The sequence below is a fragment of the Anser anser genome (assembly GCF_964211835.1).
Source record: "Anser anser genome assembly, chromosome: W".
In the NCBI taxonomy this organism is placed as follows: Eukaryota; Metazoa; Chordata; class Aves; order Anseriformes; family Anatidae; genus Anser; species Anser anser.
Genome location: NC_139731.1, coordinates 15,419,886 through 15,440,482, shown reverse-complemented (window position 1 = coordinate 15,440,482; position 20,597 = coordinate 15,419,886). Strand labels below are relative to the sequence as shown.

General features: G+C 44.0%; 1 protein-coding gene across 7 annotated transcripts in view; it reads right to left on the bottom strand.

Moving 5' to 3' along the window:
- Nucleotides 1-20,597, bottom strand: part of LOC310888631 (netrin receptor DCC) — a 414,661-nt gene that overhangs the window by 94,330 nt on the left and 299,734 nt on the right. The window lies entirely within an intron of this gene.

Sequence of the window (20,597 nt, the reverse complement as noted above, 5' to 3'; positions counted from 1 at the left end):
TAAAAGACGGAGCAAAGCAGCAGGTATTGCAGTCACGATTAATAAAGATCACGTTTGATGCTAGTGTGCTCTGGTGAGCAAACATGCTGGTTTCTTTTTTTTTTTTCTTTTCTTTACCGTATCATTTTATTTGCAAGTGGTACATGACTGCTTGGGTACCATCCAGTAGATAAGAGGAAAAATTCGCTTCATAATATCACATTACATCGCTCATTTGCTTCAATTTTCTTTGTCACAAGCTTATAGGATGACGAAAGCAACCATTAAAAAAATTAGAAACCTTTACTCATGGAAAAACAGGCTCGGAGGTTTTCCAGCCTGAGTAAATTACACCAGATGTCAACTCTTAGAAATTCCAGGCTGTCATTATTATGACATAAATAAGTATTTCGGTCAGCTGTTTTTATCGGCTGGGAAAACAAGCTACAAAGCAAGATAAACAGCCAACATAAAATGTTGTCCAAAAATCCTGCCAACATCACCGAATCGCATAGCTCAGTCTTGCCATGCAGGTGAAGTCATTCGTACCCCCCAGATGAACCCACAGAGACACAACGAGAGCAGTTGGGGCTTAATAGAGGACTTTACAAGCGCGTATTTCAACAGATTTAACGGCCTCATCAACTGGCAAACCTGTCTCAAGTGCAGAGATGTCCAAATGGCAGAACCTGGAGCTGTATTTCACCTCCTTGTTGTTCCTCACCTGCGTAAGGAAGGCGCAGTGGCGTGCAAAGTATGTACCAGAAGGGTTGAGCCCTCTCATGCAGTATATGCCCCACGCCAAAAAATGCTTCTTCTCCTGGTGAATGCTCTGTGAACTCTATTTCAACACCTTATTTGGATGAAAGAAGCAAGTTCTGGGTATTGTTACATGTAAATTAAATATTACCGAGGGATGCAATGAAGAAGGAACGTGGGCGACTAAACATTCACAGCAAAGATCAGAAGTAAGTATATTAGAGTGTACACAAAAATATAGGAAAGAGTTTAATCAATCAATACAAAGCATGCGAACTGATTTGGAGATATTTAGTTGCCCAAACAGCGTTTACTACGCAGTTCAGATTTAGTGAATCCAAGCGCTTCAGCTGTTGCTGCAGATGATGACAGAGCCTCCTCTTCCTCCAGCTGATGTGGGAGATACCCAGCATCATTTGGATTCATTATTCAAATGATAACATACTAAATAAATACTGAGCTGTGTATTTTTCCATTTTAGGATTTCTGCAGACTACTGCTGCTTCGTAAAAGTGGTTTTATATAGGTATCGAATTTTACATACCGCATTTTTCTTCAGCATCTGAAGAAACACCACGGTTAATAAACACTAGACAGCATTCTGCTCTGCATCTCCTGATCCAAAGCTCCCTAAAGTCAAGAAGATATTTTCTTTTTTGGTTTCAGCGGATGCCGGATTAGGCCCATAAATTGTATAAGTAGTCCTAAAACCACCCGCATTTACTCTTCCGTGCTGAACTCTTCAACGCTAAACTTGTATATTGATGCAGTGGTGTACATCAACATCTCAAAAGATTACTCAGAGGGCAGGGGACAAATCAATTCCTGACAAGCCTCAGATAATGTCACGACAACCTCAGTGAATGGAAAAAAAAAACATATATATAAATTAATTCTCTCCCAGTGCCACCTAGTTTAAAAAAAAAAAAAAAGAGATCCACCAAAATAATCTGAAGAATATCATTTGAAGAATATTACTTGAGCATAAATACAGATTTTCGTCAGACTCTTTCTGAATTTGCTGTGAAAGATAACATTAAGCTTGTGAAAAGAGTTAATTATGCATTAAAAGGGCACGCCGGGAGTTAAGGCTACCTTCAAAACTCTGAAGCAAAGCTAATTCTGGCATGAATGATTCCATAAATATCACGCAGTTTAAGCCCAGGAATAGGCTGTTTTATAATTGGTTTATTCTCTAGAGACTGTCCTGGGGATTTTTAAGATGGGAGCACATATTCTTTTGGCTTCGGGAGAGCTATGGGATCCAAATGTGGGGTTTAGGGAGCCAATTTTGGTTTTACGTTTTTGTTTCCAAACACCACCCCCTTAGACACCAATCCCATTAGGCAAGGCTATGCTTATAACATTTTATAAAAAAGCTTTTATGGCTTCCCGTTGTGTTGATTCTGCAACACAAATTAGCAAGAAACATTGTTCTCACTGCTTTATACGTGTTTTCAACAAGGAATAAGGAAAAAAAAAAAGCACACAGAAAAGCAAGGAAACCCTTAGGTTGTACATAATTAAGACAAAAAGTCATAAAAAATCGCTAAATGAAAAAAGAAATAAACCTCAGGTCCTGATTCTCATTTAGACTGAGAAATCTTCCAACCGTTCTGGCTGCGCAGAAAGACCTCGAGGAAGGAAGAGCAAATTTACGGCTGTCTTCAGGTACCTTCGTGCTGCCAGCACGCCAAAAGCAGCTGCTGCAGGAGTAGGAACCTGATAAGAAAACTCCTGGAAACGGCTCTGTTTTATTTTCCAATTCTTTAGCGGTTGTACAGGGCCCCGCGGCACGTCAGGCTGCCACGGGAGGGCTCCGTGACGGAGAAGGGGCTGGGAGGGTGCCGGGGGCAGGACCCCCACCACGGGCTCCCAAAACGCGGCACCACCAGCAAGGGGTTTCCAGCTCGGCACCTTTATTAGCACTTTAGAAATGTTTAAACCTTCATGAGACACCCACGGTGGCTTTGGGGGATGCAAGAAGTCTGCGCCCTGGCTGCCTTCAACACCCAGGCCAAATTTTCTAGGCCTTCAGGCCTGACTCTTTACGGCCCTCCACAGTTTTCAAAGTGCCTCTCCTAACAGATTTTGTGGAACCACAGCATCATTCAGGTTGTAAAGACCTCTACGATCATCTAACCTAGTCCCTTTCGTCCCTTTGCATCCCATTTTCCTCTCTATTTTGCTCCTTTTAATGAAGGGCCACGGTTCTGCTCTGCCGACTGTTTTCGTCCCGCCTGGGGCTAGCTCTGCAGTCAAACCAAAGTCACTGCCTCTGACTGGATCTGGCCCCAAAGCATCAATAAGAGAAGCAGTAATATCTTTTCCTTCCAACTTCCCATCCCAGCTGAAGCCTGTCCTGAGAATGACATTTCTGCTGAGACCGACTGTTCGCTAATGGACTCTATCCTTTTATATTTTGTCTCCAAAAAAAAACGCATTTCTAGTGGAAATTACTCAAAGAACAGTCCATAAAGGGTAATTGCCTTTTTTTTTTTTCCAAAGGTGATCCACACAGCCTGCCCATTCATTGCCGTTTCACAGGGATCCTAAGACCAGAGAAATGTTCGCCTTTATTTTTGAAGGAAAGGGAAAAACAACAAACAGCTGATCCTTATAACTAGGGTCATACAGGGTCTTATTCCACTAACAATTACATTTCTTTCTGTTTATGGACAAAAGATGTAAGCAGATTTTATTTAATTTAAAAAAAAATCAAATGAATGCTGCTACTGAACCATTCTTTCTGCACAGATCCCGTGATGGGGAGGAAGGAAAGACTTCAGCATTTACAACTCCAGAGCGACCACAGCCATATATGCCATATTCCTGAATACGGCTCATTCTCACTTAAAATCACCCCTGAACGCAAGGATGAAACTAAAGGAAATCCCCATCCACCCCGTGGAGCACAGGGACTTGATAAAAACACCCAGACATCCAAATTGCTTCGGTTTTGCTCTAATGAACTCTAACCGCAGGCTGTGATGAAGACGTACGATCGCTTGGGCTGCATGCAAGCATAAACTACTCCGGGTTCCAAAACCTTCCTCCTGCTGCTCTTTCTCAGCTACCAATACAACATTCAAAGCAATACGGTGCTCAAAATACTTGAAATCTTTTACAGGACAGTGAAAATGCAGTCACTAACTTCACGGGATAACTGGTTTTTTTTTCCCTATCTGCAAATTCCCTCCCATTCCTGACACTCTGGGACTTATTCAGAAGACACTGGGGCCACTTGAATTGACCCATAAAAAAATGTTTCCACTAGTTAACTCTTTCAATAAATGCCATTAGTTATGCCACCTTTTGACAGACGAACTGTCTCCATCCCTTAGGAGCTTTCCTACCCAGCACTTAGCCTCTTAAATAGTAGGCCGAACGAAATGTGAATCCCAGTTTGACACCACACCACAAGGTATTTCCTTAGAATAAAAGGATAAATTCAGATGTCAGTAAGTTCATAAAATCTAGATGGTGGTGTTGTGACCGGTCTTTGTACTCTCTCACATCGTCTCTCAGGGAAATTAAGGCCTGACAGTTTGGGTTGCAGACACCTATCCACCCATCCATTCACCCACCAAACTCTCATTTTTAGCAGAAAGCTGATTTTCTTCTTCAAAATGAACGCCGTAAATCCTGCCTATATGTTCCAGAACTTCAAGAGTAGGAAATAAAGCTTCATTTCTCACTTTCCCCCTATAATCTTCTGGAAGAAAGCTGCAGGAAGTTCTTAATATGAACCTTGTTTCTGGATAAATTTACCTGAGAGGCCTTTCAGGTCTTTATTCTAGTGGCATTCAAGCAGAAATCAGCTTTTACAGAGGCAGTGGAAGCTCTCAGCCAGGCCAAAATGTGTCTGGAGGAGCAGGCCTCATGGAGACCCAAGCACGAAGTGCTGGCTTTTCCTGACTTCAGAACAATTATTTCGGTGACTGGAACACAAAGGAGCCTTCTCCAGAAGAAACAGACCCCCTCGAGGTTCAAGCACCTGTAATTAAGGTGCATCCTCTCTTGCAACACTGCCAAGGAAGAATGGAAATGCCTTCATTTTCATGGCACTGGATCTGCCAGGCCAATACAGATGTGGCAACGCTGCTTTCATCGCCAGCGTGCAGGATGGTTTCGGTAAGAAATAGGTGTTTTCAGGGATTCTCTGGCATCGAAGCAGCCATTTCTTTTACCAGGATGTCGGACGTGCCCCGTCACGTTTCCTTCTCCCTGCTCACATCTGCCACAGGCCCCGAGCCGTGCGGTGCTGACCGTGCAGCAGCGGCAGGCGACGTGCTGTGCAAGACAATCAGCAAAACCACCGCCGTGACCAACCTGCTCGCTCACCGGAGACACTAAGTAAAGTTCAAGCACTGGCAACACTATTTACTGAGCTGCAGAGCAGAAGACAGTGTATAATATTGTCTATTATTCAAGATAAGGAAAGGATGAGGAGTACTAAATCAGGCGGGATACAGGGAACAGCTACTGCAGTAATTATCAGTGAGGTAAAATATGTTTGTTTGTAAATATCTTAACACAAAATCACACAGAAAGGTAGTAAGAAGTGCCAGAAATCCTTGTGATCGCTGTTATATTGGTGTTTTGTCGCGGTGTGTAGCACGGTAAGGTCTTGGGCCTGTGTTTGTACACGTCTGGAGTTCACATTAATGCAGGTAATAACAACAGCAGGTGCAGCGATGTAACTTTTATTTTGCACGCCCAGTCTAACGAAAATCTGTCCCTCAGGGAGCTCAGCACACGAGTACTGGGAGGAAGAGAAGAGCATAAAGTGTACACAACTGTAAATGTCAACGGCAAGGCAGCGCTCGCGATGGCACCCAGGGGCATAACGAGAAGCAACGGAATAACATTAAGAAAGGGAAAATTTAGGGTGTTTCGGGAAAGACGGATAGCGATACCAGTGAGTTGTGTGGCAGGGACACTCGCACAATCCCCCGGCTGATGCGGTGGGAAAACACCACCACTTAAACACTTTACAAGTACCCAGGGGCAGCGGGGGGAGCGTTAGGGGAGAAGCAAAAACCAACCCAAACCCATAAAACTGGCTGCTGGGAACAGCGGTACATTAGCCGAGTGGCACCAGAGGACACAACAACTCCTTCCAGCTCTAATTTCAGTCATCTCGTAGGGCAAACCTTGACCCAGAAATTATTTGCTGATTCACCATGACCGCCGAAACAACCCTCTTACGTTCAAGCAGTTAACCTCAGCTACAAGTCCCTCGTACTCTGGCACAGCTGAGTGTGTAACTTCATCACCGACAGAGCAAATAAAGATCCCCCTTCCACGTTTATTCCTAGTTTTTTTTCTGATGATTTTCTTCTTCAAAAGGTCAATATGAAAAAAAAATATCTTGAATTCTACCAATTAAAATGCTACAGTGAAAATACCTAAGGACAATAAACCGACGGGGTACTATTTTTATTGATGCTACCTAATTCTTTGCAATTATTTGAGTACGAGAAACGTTATTTCATTAACTGTCCTGAGTAGGTGTTCTGCAAGACGCTGCTGTTTTGTTTCTGGCCTTCTGGTCTATGCTGAAAAATCAACAGAATTATTGAGCTTACGGGGAGAGAGACATTATTTTAAGGGATGGAGGGGCAACGTGCCTCCTTCACCCCGGTCCAAGGCAGTGGCTATCATCATCGCTCTTAAATTAATCGCAGCAGCTGAGCCAGGTCAGCACTGACCCCAGCTAGGAGCCCGGCAACGCACACCATTCATTACAGACACGCTTGCAACCAAGGGTGAATAAGGGAATATTTTCTCCCGGTGTTTTCTCCTGTACCAGCAGAACAAAGCCGTAACTTGTAATCACGGGAGCAGAATCTGGGAGAGTAAATGGGCTGGAATAGAGACATAAACCATGCGGAATGTGCGGGGACAGAGGACCTGCACCTCTGCATCGAAAATCGCCATAATTACAGCTCTCCTGCTCCTGGAAGGCAAAATCAATACGGAGTTAATGGGGCTGCGATCCTGCCCGTGCAGCAGAAGGGGAGCAGAGCCATGGCCGTGCCGATACGCACCCTACAGCCCAGCAGAGAGATGCTGGGGTGACTTCCCCAGGCCACAAGAGTCCCAAGGAATGGGAAATCCTAGGGAAAACCATGGGAGGTGTGACACAAAGCAGGCTGCTGCATGCTGTCCCTGCTTTGGAACAGCTTTTTTCCAGATACGAGGGCTGCCCTGCATCAATCTCCAATCTTTCCATCTTTGCATCGGCTTTTGACTCGCTTCTTGTGTTTGTTTTCGACTGCCTTTTTGCTTTTCTACTCTAAATTGTTACAGAACAGGACGCGTTTGTGTATTTCTTTTACGCAACGCACTCAGATGTTGCTGAATATCAAACACTCCTTAACTTGCTTGGCTCATAAACGAAAAATCAAGGTATAAAGCAGAGAGGGACAACTCTCTGTGAAGGCAGAAGACCCGTTTTTCACAACCTGCCCACTGCTGGCGGACACAGCCACCAGGCAAAGGGCTGTGTAACCCCGTGCAGTGAAACTACAGTTTTCACACCGATGAAAACGTACCTTTTTGTACCTTCTGTGACCCCGAGCACTGAGAAATGGAAACCCCGATCCATGGATATGTGTCCACATCCCTGGAGGAACACTCCTGCTTTTTTTTCTTTTTTTTTTTTTTTTTTCATTTGCATGCATTCTTCTTAACAGCGATAAAAAAAAAATCAAAAAAAAAAATCACGGAAAATGTCAAAAATCGCGTAAATCTGTACACCCCGCTGCCAAGCTGCAGAAGGGAAATTTTCGTTCACAAATGGCACCGGGCCAGTATAGCTGCAGATGGTAAAAGAACATATTGCCAACGTATCCCTCTGCATAAAAAGCAATTAAAATATGATGGTAAGAAATGCTAAAGAAAATGAGGGAAGCACAAGCATTTGCCGTCTTATTCTTTTGTATACTAAATAATGCAATAAAAATAAAACCCAATTAAAAAAACTCTGCCGATGCTGCAAAAATCTCGTGGCTCGTTACAAGCCGTCGGAAATCGAAGGCAGACAGACACCCAAATTATCTCCCATTTTGAACCAAGTGTGTCCCGGAATGAATGACTTCTGGGTTTATGGCAGGCTACAGCTGGATCCCGACTCGGTAAACTTTTACAAGCCCTTCCAAAATTTCTCATGGCTCATTTTGTCATGTATCGGCGGAGGAAAAGATCCTTGCCCTAATGAAATAAGTGTTTGCAACAAATGCTCGGCAGCTGGTTATGCGACTGGACACATCGCCTAGGCTGAACTCCTTCCATATGCTCTTATTTCCCTATGTGAGTGGCTAAAAGACCTTCAGAGGTCTGGGGAGCAGGGGAATGTGCAAAATTATATTTGGCATGGAACCTCCCTAAAATTAAATACGATTTTCCGCCTCTATTTCCGTACCAGTTTTTTCTTATCTCAAGCATTTTTGAACTGCCAGTCACTCAAACCATCCCGACTTCCAGAGTTTAGATGCGAAACCACAAAATATCGAGCTCAGGCAAAAGAAATTAATGAGTGTTTTCTTTTTCAAGGGTATTCTCTAGCGAATAATACCAGCTAACCGACTGCGCGCCGGGCAAATTGCTGGCTGGGGTGATTAAATCAGGGCTTCTCAGAAGCAACATGCCTGTCAGACTTCATCGAATTTGGTTACGTTAACACAGTTTTACTTTCTCAAAATGTAATTAGCAATAAATTCAATGAGAGCCTTAGATAACATCTTTCAAAATAAATAGGAAATGAGAAAACGCCGGGAGGGACAAGAAGGTGCTGTGGGAAAAGGGCACCAGGGGGAGGAAAGCACACCAACCCATCAGGTTTTTGGTGTTTTTTAAACAATTTATAATTAAATATATATATATAAATCATGTATAAATAGGTATATATATATATAAATATGTCTCTGTAATTCTGAGGAAGAGCCACGTAAGGTTTTTTCCAAAAAGACCCTGTGAAATGCTGCAAAGAGCACCAGCGGTTGCATTGCTCCGCGGGGGCAAGCGGTGCTCGGTGCAGCCAAAGAAAGTCTCTCCTTGTCCTAAAGGACTTCCAGGACTTTAGGAACACGACTTACTCATAAGCTTCTAACTGGTCTTAGGATTAGAGGCCCCTGCATTTGACCGAGCCAACTTAATTCTCTTCTGTCTGTAAGCAAATGCTCTCGGGGTGTCCACGGGATCGGCTTCCCGCAATTAATCCCGATTCGCAGCTAATTCTAAAATCTTATTAAGCTCAGAAGAGGGCTGGCGGGACAGCCGCTTGGCAGCATCCGTCACAGCAAGGGTCTGAGGGATATCCCCAACCCGGGCTGCAACCCACAGCTTCCCCCTGCTGCCTCCAGCCTGCCTTCACTGCAGCAAACCCACCCTTAAAAATAAATCGGAACAGAAGACGTGAAACCCACCCCAAAAATAAACAGGAACAGAAGGCGTGGCATGCCTATCCATTTTCAGGCAGCGTTAATCTTTACCTGGCACGTCCAGAGAGATAGCCCAGGCCAATAACGTAGAAAATAACATTTTTTTCTGCATAGAGCACAGCAGCTGCTCTGGCAAGCTCCCTTTTTCGCTATGCTTTCCCTCTGGTTTCGTTTCCATTCCTTTTTATGGCAAATAACAAACGGGAAATGGGATGTTGGTGCCCCAGCACAATGATGTTTGGACTCTCTATTTTTTTTTACAAGCATATTTAGGCTCTGCACTCGACTGTGGCACGCAGCAGCTCCGACGAGGTTTTTAAACAGCTGGAAACTTCTGAAAACCTCAATAGGGATGCTGGATATAATGAACACTTAAGCGGAGCTGCAGAACATCCGTGCTGCAAATAAACTTATGAATATGCAGGAGATGGTGTGAAGTTTGTTGCGGGATATTGGGGGGAGCAGTTACGTTTAAATAGCAGGTAACGAAAGAGAGAGCAAGCAAAACGCGCGAGGTTTTCGGTTAAAAGAAACCTGTTTGATGCTGGAGTCATTGGAGGAGCAACAGAGGATGCTGAAGCAGTGAAACTTGGGGGACTGAATTACCGGTGGGACTGGGGAAGACGACCGCCTCGGGCTAAAAGGCTCCAAAAACGTCAATGAGAAATTTCGACCGCTTCTTTTCGGCCCCGATCAGGAGACAGAGCTCCCGAGCTTTCCTCCTGGGCTTTCCATAGCATAAGCAACTTGCAAACGCTGATGAAATGAATTCATACATTCATTTACCGGTTTATTTTCACAGTGCTCCCGTGGAAGGGATGACGTTATCCCCTTCTTCCACTCGAGTGGGGAAGATTAAGCTCCGCTGCTTTGGGGCACCACCTTCCAGAGGGGAAACCTGGCCTTTTTATGGGAGTTCATCAGAGGTCGGCTGCTAGATGGCACGATCAAACCGAAACAACTCACGAGTCCTTAGATGCGTCCTGTGAATAATGATTTAAAAGATTATAGTTATTTCTCGCACAAACCTGCCTCGCTACGTTTATTTGCTCCCAAAACCTGATTGTTGAAGAGGCGTGTGGCTGAGCAGGGAATAACGTCGGTGCCGTGGGACGGGACCAGGCTGTGCTAAAGAGCTGCGCGGCTCCTGGCAGCTGGGAGGGGGCTGGTGGCTGCAGGATGAGATGCTGAGGACAGGCAGCAGCGCTCGGGGACCGTCCGACATGCAAATAATACTAAAACACCAGCGTACTGACATCGCTACGGACTGTTATGGCCTGGCAGCTGGTAGGGGATGAGAGGAGGCACGGAGCTGAGGAGCGAGCTTGGTCCTCCTTCGTGGTCTGAACAGCGTCATAAAAAATGTCATTCCCCCATTCCAGCTCCTCGAGGATGAAGATTTATGAAAAGGGAGACCACTTCAGCAACCCCAGGCTGCTTATCGATGGGTTGAGGACAGAGGAAAGTAAAAGGAATTATTTCGAAAGTGGGAAGTTACCATCCGGAAATGAAGGACCGCTGAGCTCTCACATGGATGCCCTCCTTCGGCGATGAACTGGCCCTCAGTTGCTGGAGTTTCAAGGAGGCTCACGCTTCACCGAAACCACAGCTTTACATCTGAGAGCATCTGCATGGAGGTTGAATGCCCTTTCATTTATGTACATTAACCTTACAGCTTTCCTTAACCTGTCTTTGCTCTCAAAACAGGTCACACCCCCGCTCCCGATGCTGCTCCTCGTCCTGCTCCCCCAGGATCTGGGATGCTCTGGGATCACGCTGACCATCTCCCGACGCTGTAGCACAAATCCTGCAGCACAGACCTTCACACCCCATACCCAAGGCATCCTTACTTTGCTGTCAGCGAGTTCGCAGAGCACTGGATGCTGCTCCTCACCTGCTCCGGTGTGTTTCTCCCACTCGGACTTGCCCGTGTTCGTCTTCTCGGCATTATTTGTGTCTTTAGCAGTGCTACTCCCTCTTACAACCCTGCTGTTCTTTTTTTTTTTCTGTCCTTTTTTTTTTTTTTTTTAATTGCAAGATGTTCCCCAGTCACAACAATTCCAGAAGAGGCATTAGAGCGCAGAGGACTAAATAACAAAGAAAACCACGGAAAGCCATGTGCAATGAAATCTGGCAGCACTGCAAAATTAAAACAGAGCGAGGCAGAATTGGAGATGAGTGAATTATTTACAGGGAGTAATTTGTCTTCCTGTCTGCTCGCAGACAAGGAACTTGGTTGTTTCCTCCGGCTCATTCAAGAAATGTGAACAAAACGTTACTCCGGGATTCCCTGATACGCGCTAAAAAGGCTGATAGAAATTCAACCTACAGGTCACCTAGGATTACGTCTGCTTCTTACTGAACAAGAGTGGAAGCTTTTGGACGGTGACAATTTGGATAATCTGGTTTCTGCCCAGCAATGCCCATGGTCTGGGGCTTCGGCACCGCGTACCCTGTGCAGTTGGCTCCCATCAGGGCACAGTAAATAATAGAAATAACATAAACAACATAAATATCATTGTGCTCCTGGACAGAACGAGCACTTCAAACCATCTCATTCTCCGTGAACAGGAGGAATGTAGAAGAAACTTGGAAATAATTGCACTTGCTGGCTCCAACGTGCAATTCTGGAAGGCACTTAAATCCCGAATTCGAGGCCGAATCGTAACGGCGATCAGAAAAGTGACAAACATATTTTGAAGACGCTTATGTAACTTCGAAATGAAACAGGACTTCAGCAAGCTACGAATTTTGGGAACAGAAAGTAGGGCACTGCCACAGACAGCTGGAGCAAACCCACAGAATTAAAACCTTCGCTCCTAAACCGGTGGGGATTAAAACGCAGACCTGCCAGTTCTCAACCCAAAGCATCCCCTCTTTCTGTTAGTTTTCAATTTTTTGCTGGGAAGGCAAGGAGCTCTGCCACGTTGAAATGTCTCCTCTGAAATTAAAAAACAATGCTGTGCTTATCAGGACTAACGCGACGCCAGCAATTTTCAAGGAACGTGTTTACAAATGAATCGACTGTTTACCCCAACACATCAAATTAAGGGGAAATATATTTAGGAACAGATTTGTGCTGCTTTGGTTGGTATGATTATAAATTATTTTGTCAGCCTCGCTGCCTAATTGCTAAAGGATAAGGATCTCTTAAGGGAAAAAGCAAATATTAGAACAAGCGAAGAGCAGGCTTTTTTTTTTAGTGCCTGGGAAAGCACGTGAGTGTGAACCAGCCCCTCGATCTCTGGCTCACCCTCGTCATCATCACAGTGTTTTTTGGAGCAACCTTCTTTTTCTGTTTCTTCTTTCCAGCCCAATGAGTTAACGTGGGGCTTTGCACGAAGAGAAATGGGAGGGATTTGGAAGAAAACCATCGTTCATTCACTCACCCAAAGGAAGGCTCATAATCAAAAAATACTGCTGTATACATCTCAAGAAAAAAAAAAAAATCTACTTTGACTGAATCCATCGCTCTGTGCACGTCATATGCCAAGGACAGATTTTTCAACCTGCATTAACATTAGGCACAACTGCATGGAGCACTGAGAGTCCTTTACCTCTCCAGTCCTTTACCAGACTGTGCAAAAGAAAAAAATAAAAAAAATAAATCAAATGAAACGTTCATGATTCAGCAAAATCACTGAATTTTAATTTTTTTAATATCCTGCAACTTATTTTTTGCTCATAGTTTAGAAGTGAAGACTGTTCTTTTCTTTTTTTTTAATATTTAGTGGCTTCTTCATGCCATGATTCTTAAGTACATCTAACCCATAGATGGATCCATATTATTAAACATAAAAAGATAAAATGCGGTATCAAGTTATCATGCTCTTTAGGTGGACTGTACGAAATACACCTCATCCCGGAGCAGAGCTAAAAGGTTCAAAAGTTGCACGTGCAGAAGTGCAAAGCATTGCCACGATAATGGTGCAAATGTTGCTCACATTAGAAAGGAGATTGGTACTTTAACCTGGGATCTTTCTTTCCAAAGCCAGGCAGAGTTGATGTTCTCTTGCACGGGGACAGGAGCTTACAAAGATTTCGGCTCCTTCCCCTTAGGTCCCATCGCACCGGGGCACGGCAGCAGCTGGTATCGGCTCCCTGCGGCCGCCCGCAACCTTGCCTTTCTCCTTCCCCGGCTCTTTATGGCTTCTCTCTGAGATAACCGGGAACATAGAGCTCTACTAATCAGTGTCATAGCTCGTTAATTTGGTTTATTGGTCTCTGGGTAAGCCTCGCATGCTGCACCGTTCGGCAGGCGCCGAGTCTTTATCATTAAGAGAGAACTGCCCAGAGCTCCCGCTCGGCGTGTCGCCTGCTGCATTAAGTGGCTTAATAGTATCGCTAAATTTATCCTAAATGAAAAGGTGGCCGGAACATTCATCACCTCGAACAAGGTTTAATCAAATCCCATAACATAATGAACCTGCCCAGGTTTGCCACCGTAACCTCTGAGGGCTTCTATGCGCTCAGCAGCGAGGGATCGGACGCGGACGATGCTCTCAAGTTCTCACGGTACTCAAGATAAATAGCTGGAAAAAGCTCTTGGAACTTGTGCCACGCAAGTATCTTGACATGCACAATTACAGTGTTTCCCTGATAATGACACGTCTTCCAGCTTCATTAGTTCAAGGGATATTTACGGAGAGAATGACCCACAAACAGTTTTGGTCTCAGAAATGCGGATAATTAATGTTGAGAAAGAGAAGGTATCGATCTACGAGCCATCAGAAACTTTTCTCCTCTTAAAGGTTAAGCTCAACGCTTGTTTCTATCCTTCCCTAATAAGTAATACATTTAAAGGTTAAAGATCTCTTTCTCTGTGGTCTTCTCCTTAAGTAATATCTTTAAAGGTTACTAGCATTGTTTCTAGAGGACACTTCACTAAACAGTGGCGACAGTCATTTTGATTTTACCTTTGGTTCTTTTAAACCACTCAATATCGATTCCGACATGAGATGCTCCTAGACATCGTTCATATTTACTTTCTCAACTTGGATAAATACTCTGAACGTTCATCGTATTTTCAAAAACAATGCTACTTCACCCTGCGTTGCTTCATCTTGCAAGAAAAAACAATTTTATCTTGCCTCCAATCTCACTTTCCAGTATACGCAGCTCATCTTTCCCTCCTGCCATAACATTTACATATATCTGAAGAGTTTCAGCCTCCATGGTGCTTTATAAACATTAGCTAATTACATAAATTACCACGTTTTTCACACTTGGCAAATATCGTGTTAAAACCCAGCTTAACCACCCTGCTGGTTCTTCATCCTTGCTGTACAGAAACGTCACCAGGCAGCGCGCTGGAGTAGCAGAGGAAAGCTTCTCCTGATTTTTTTTATGCTCATCGATTCAGCCATCATCCCTGCTGCTGGAAGGAGAGGTTTGGTGGATGGCAACGAAGATGTAGTTTGTTTGACGGTCTATCTTAGCTCTATCACCTTGATTTTCCCCCAAAACCACCACCAGAAGGACAGTTTCGGCACACAGAAGTGCCTCAATTAGCAATTTTGTTCGTATTTTGGTAGCAGTGCTCTCAGCGAGTCGATACCCGGGAAGGATGCTCAGCATCGCAGGGGGATGGCAGACAGCAACATCCCCTTGCCAGCACCCCGCACACCCTGCTGCTTTCTTAGGTAGATTTAAGCTTCGTTGGCGAGAAAATGGATAATTATACACAACGCTCATTTGGGAGAAAAACGCCTCCCGTGCCAGCTAAATGTCTGACATATGATGATGAAAGGCTCTAACCAGGATATATGGCACCTACTTGAAACAGTCTGTCCAGCCTTAAAAGAAACATCCTTTCCTGATATTGCTTCGTCATAAAGGGCCCAATCCGTCCTCATCCTTCAGGGAGCCCGCGGCGCTGCACCGGGATGATGTACAGCTCAGCAACAATTCCTGCGAAGCTTTGGATGCATTTATAGCACATTTTAATGTACGTTTGGCAGCAGAGCAATTTTAAGCAGCTGAGCTAAATGCAGCCTGACAGAATGGTTGATCTCCGTGGCTGTGCGCCGCTTGTCTGCAGCGCAAAGCAGCCTTCAGACCCAGATGCTAAGGAATGAAAAAAAAATATATATTTTTCCAGTGGCAGCATCTGGCTCCGGCGTGTCACGGAGCATCCCAAGGCAAGTGTCTTCCAGTCTGCATCCTCCGCAGCAGCAGCAGAAAGCAATTTGGGGATCAAAATTGGAGCGAGGAGGAGAGGAACTTGTAACATCCTACCGTAAAAATGATGAAAGCGTTTCACAGATTGCTAAAGAGCTGACAGTTTGGTGATGACGTTAATTTGGAGACCCTTAAACATCATTTAAGATTCCAGCTGAGCGGCAGACCTCTGTGTAGGCGATGGAAAACTTCCGATGTGAGTTTTTTTTTCCTTAGGTCCCAGGTTAACGTAAAGCATCCCATACGCGAGCACCTATAGAGCAGGCAGATGCCCGACTTCAATTGCTTAAGTCCTTTGCATAAAATAACTTAGAAAAAGGATGGAAAAACAGCATAAAAAAAATCAACGTGATAGAAAAAGTACAGCTAGCTCAGAAGGACCCATCTATTAGGACATTTAGTGGCACTCAGCACCTTAGGCGCTGTTCTCCATTGCAAAACGTTAACGTGTTTGAACACAATTAAAAATGGGGCTAGCTGATGGGATGCTGACCGCATCGTGCCCTTGTCTGGGCTCATTACAACATCAGGCTCAGCCACGAAGCCAGCCCAGCCATCGGGCTCAAGCGCCACAGCCCCTGGAGCAGCCCTCCACAAACCCACAGCTAACCTTACTCTAAAATCAGGCAACGTTCCCCATTTTTGTCCAACTTCGATAACACCCCGAAGCCCTGAGCGGGTCCAAGTTGCCATGAATATGCAGCACCTCCGGAAGCCACACTTGCGCGGTGCTTAGGCAGTGTGAAATTAAATGATTTGTTCAGGGTAGAGGTCCTGCTACCCGCCAGCCTACCCCTTTTGACAGCAAGATATGCTTGGCATAGCTGCAGAGAGTTCAAGATGTTGCGTATTACAAAGATTTTGCTAGGAATAATTGACCACATGAGGCAAAAAGAAAGGAAGAGTTTTGCTCGGTGAATGTTAAACAATACAATTATTCACTGTAACGAGCTAAGGATAATAGGAAAGAGCTGCAAATGTGGTATTCAAGGGTACAACCCATGGTTATCACTCACTTAAGCCAAGTTCTCCTTTGTTAAATTTGAAACAAAAGCCTCTATTTTCCTACCGTGAGCCGGTGATGAAGACAATGAAGAATCTTCTTCCCGCAGTTTATTTACAGCACTTCCAAAAATCTCATAAATGCTATAGATGGTGGTTAGCAAACATTACAGGGCATAATGACAATGAACTTTTTATTTATAGAGACAAAGACGCACAGCCATGAAATGATAGAAAAAAGAGATTTGTTAGCGTCCTCCTAATCTTCAGTCCGGATTTCCATACAGAGCCTCTTCTACGGGATAACTGACAGAAGTTTTATATAAAATAGTGTTTTAAAGGTGACTTTCTGGGCACCTTTTGTGTGCGTAAGCAGGTGATGTCCTCACCTGCACTCCTCCTCCACCAGTGCTCCACGGGTCCGCTTTGTCAACGAAATGAAACACGGCGCAAAATACCGACTTCAAGCAGTGCTTTGGGATCACACTTGTTCTCTTTTAACAAGTTTTTTACAGAAAGGTTTTCTTTTAGAAGACAGAAAGTTTGGCAATTAGCTTAGCTTGGAACTGCAAGTCTTGTACTTTTTTGTTTTCCAGACGCCTGCTGTGAAAACGGTCCCCTTTCCGACCTCTGCTGACGAAGGTTTGGTAATTGTCCCATTGTTTTTGAACAATGTGCTCAACGTTTCTTCTAGAAGGAGAAGCTGTAGGTGCAGGTATTTCTTTGACAAAACTCTAGTAAGCATTGGACGCATCCTTTTCCTTAGCAAAGAAGGCCGTTCTCAAATGAAATAAACTAGAAATGAGTCTCTTGTTAGAAACAAGACACATGTTAGTAAAAAGAGAGGGCAAAAAAGGGCATTTTCAGCTTTCATGTTGAATTAGGTTCACGCACAGAATTTAATGGCAACAGACGTATATGCACACCTATGTGCATATCCCTCCCATCGCTGCTCTCTCTTTTGCTAAACTGGACACTGCACATAATTAATTCATAGGAAAAGAAAATCCAGAATTATGTAGAAAGCTTTGAAAGACAAATTCTTCCTGAAATAACCCTTGGTCGCTTACTACCAAGAGGCCGGCAGTGGTTATTTCTAATAACCAGCCAGCGGCGATTATGAGCCCCCATGCCTTTTGCCAGTTTCTCAGATCAAACTGTCCTCTTAATTGTCTCAGCCACGTCTGCGTTGCGATTTACAGTGAAATCTCTTTTAGGCAGAGAACTGTATTTCTGTCCCGGTCCTCACCGTTATCAGTTCTGATCTGACTGAGGTCTCCAGTCCCAGGGCACCATCAATATTAAGCAATAATCACGATACTAGTAATTCACATCAAGCATCTTCCATTTGCCTGGCCGTCTCCGTTACGTTATTAAATTAATAGATCTGCCAGCACCAAAGAAAAATAGCAGCAAGACAGAAATCTTATTAAACCGGAGATAAAAATTTAAACAATTCTGCAAACTGCCAAAGCAAGTCTTGGGTCTCTTCTGTGCGCGGCTCAAACCCAGTTAGCAAACCATGACGGCTGGTTATTTGTTTTGATTCCATCAGCCCGTGCTTTTTAAGCGTTTAATTGAATTAATTCTCAGCAAGTGCTGCCAAGAGAAGAAAAACAAGAACACGGGCAAGACAAAGACTGCAGAAGTGCAATAGTCTGGGTTACTACAACCTTTTACAAAGGTGAGAAACTGCGTACAGTTCTTTGCCTCGTTAGGAGTCACATAAAAAAAAAAAAGGCAATAACATTTCGGGGCACGGTCTTTGAAGATGGTTCTGCTTGAAAAAAACCTTCTTATTCCTTGAGATTTAGTGAGTTTAGCTCATTTCTGCTATGTTTGCTGTTCCTAGTTGCCTAAATGTTGATATTTAAACTCTAGTCCCATCTTACCGAGATTTGCTGCCGTACGTGGGTGTTGGCACTTCCCTACATCTTCACTACCTGCAGGACGTGGTCTGGGAGAGCGCAGAACAATTCAACATCGCTTTTTCTTTCCAGTAAAGATCCACAATACACCCCTAAAACACCTTTTTACGCAGGTGCCAGCCTGCGAGCTTTTGAAAACGATACTCCCCATTAATAAGGGGTGCTTTGGAAAGCCACAGATGTCCTCCTGGGCAGAGGACGAATTTTGGAGCAGAGGCTCACGGCAGACTCTTTTACCCCACCTGTACAAAATAACGCAACTTATAAATGCAAATAACCCATTAATACATCCTAGGGTAAGAGCATCCATGCCCCATCCCATGCAGCGTCGTAACGCGTGCCTTATTTTCTATTTTTGTTCTAAGTGCTTTAAATGGAAGCGATCATCCCAAAAGGTCACTATCCACGACCAACTGCTCGGTGACATTTTAACTTGAGAGTAAGGAAGGAAAAAGTAAACACAAAGGTTTGGAACAAGATGCGCCAAGACGACAACGCCCTTTGGGCACTGCACGTAAGACGAATTTAAAAGTAACCGCAGCAGAGGGAACTTTAAAATAAATAAATAAAGATCCAGAATATAGGTTTGATGTTATGAAAACAAGCAGGGAAGAGAAAGATCAGCCGGACAGGTACTCAGTAGTCCCGACAGATCGGAGATCCTATAAATGTTCCTTAAATTGCAGTTTATCCTATTTAGTGAGCTTTGGGCTCCTGCTTCTGGGCAGCTGTGCAAATGGAAGTGGTGAGGATCACGTCCGAGGGGACATCGTGATAAGACACGACGGGTGGGAATTTGCACTTTTCTTTCACGTTCTGATGTTTGAGCTTTCCAACGTCCTAATGAGCCAGCGAAAACCATTGAGATGAGCTCCAAAACAAGAGCTTATGCAGTGCCGGTGAATGTGAGGAGTAAATAAAAAGGAGCAATCTCACCCATCTCTCCGAACGCATTCAGAAGTAGCACTCATCAAGCAGGAAGCGCAATTAACACCTATTATGTACAATATTATATTACGAAAGAATATTAGCCCACTCCATCAGCGACATGGAAACGGTACGGATTTTTCTACGAAGGGAATTACGGCGTTGAAATGAAACAAATGAACGCTTCAGAAGAAAATTGAGATGTGCTCGTTGGAATAAGCAAGACGACAACAGACCCACCTGCACGTGGTACGTATAACCCTATCAGTAAGATATTTCTTCCCCTATCAGTAAGATATTTCTTCCCCACCCCTCCTTTCCCTCAGGACCAGCTCCGCTTCTCGTTATTCCCAGAGATTTTTCTATTTAATCATGCCACTGTTATGTTTATTACAGACGTTAATCTGCAATCAGGGAACAGCTTCTGCTGTTCTCACCTAAGTTTAAGTGGCACTCCTGTTGCTGAAGCCTCTCTGAAAAATCACTGCTTCTCTTTAAAACATTTTTGGGGTGCTTCAGGGCTTATTTTAATGAGAACTTGAAAGGAAATGAGGCTTTCCATTTCCCATGTGCATGGGAATATGTGGTCTGTCCACCTGAGTAGCCCATAAATACATTTTTGATGCTTCTCCCCACTTCCCTTAAATGCCATAAAGTCTCACAGGGTTGAATTCGGACGTGGAGAAGGAAGGAGCTGGGCTGAGAATGAGCCCGTTGGTGTCCCCAAATAGGGGAAACCTACAGCATTGGTAAACTTGTTACAGGACAGGAGAATTCATGTTGGACCTGCACGGCAGGGATGCTCGGAGGTGTCGTGGCTTTGCAGCAGGGTCAAAATTCACTTTTTGAATTCTATTTATACGTCAGACAAAACTCTTTTTATAAAATTATTCACATTATTATTCACACACAGTTCCATTTTGCATAGGAAAATACCACAGCACCTCATCGCCTTTTATCTTTTTCTCATATGAACCTCCAAGAAATCAGAATACATGGTTTTGTTCACGGTTTTGCTGCGATTCACTGATTTTCAGTTAGTAATACACAAGTTTTTTCTTGCCTTTGTTTCTGTCTCCCCATGCCAATGCTGAAATATGGTACAGAAATGTCTTTTAAAAAAAAAAAGCACTGAGTTTTTCTTCTAATGAGATTTCACCCGAGACACTTTTGTGTGAGTCAATGCAAAGGGGTAAACATGCAAGAAAACAAAAATAAATTGCAGAAATATACTGCAAAATAAACTGCAAAAATAATCGCAGAACTCCTTAAGATCTCAAAAACATTATTTTGATCCTTTCAGGTATGGCCACCATCACTTTTTTGCATTTTACAGTGACACAGGAAAAGTTGCAACGGCAATCCCAAGGAGGGA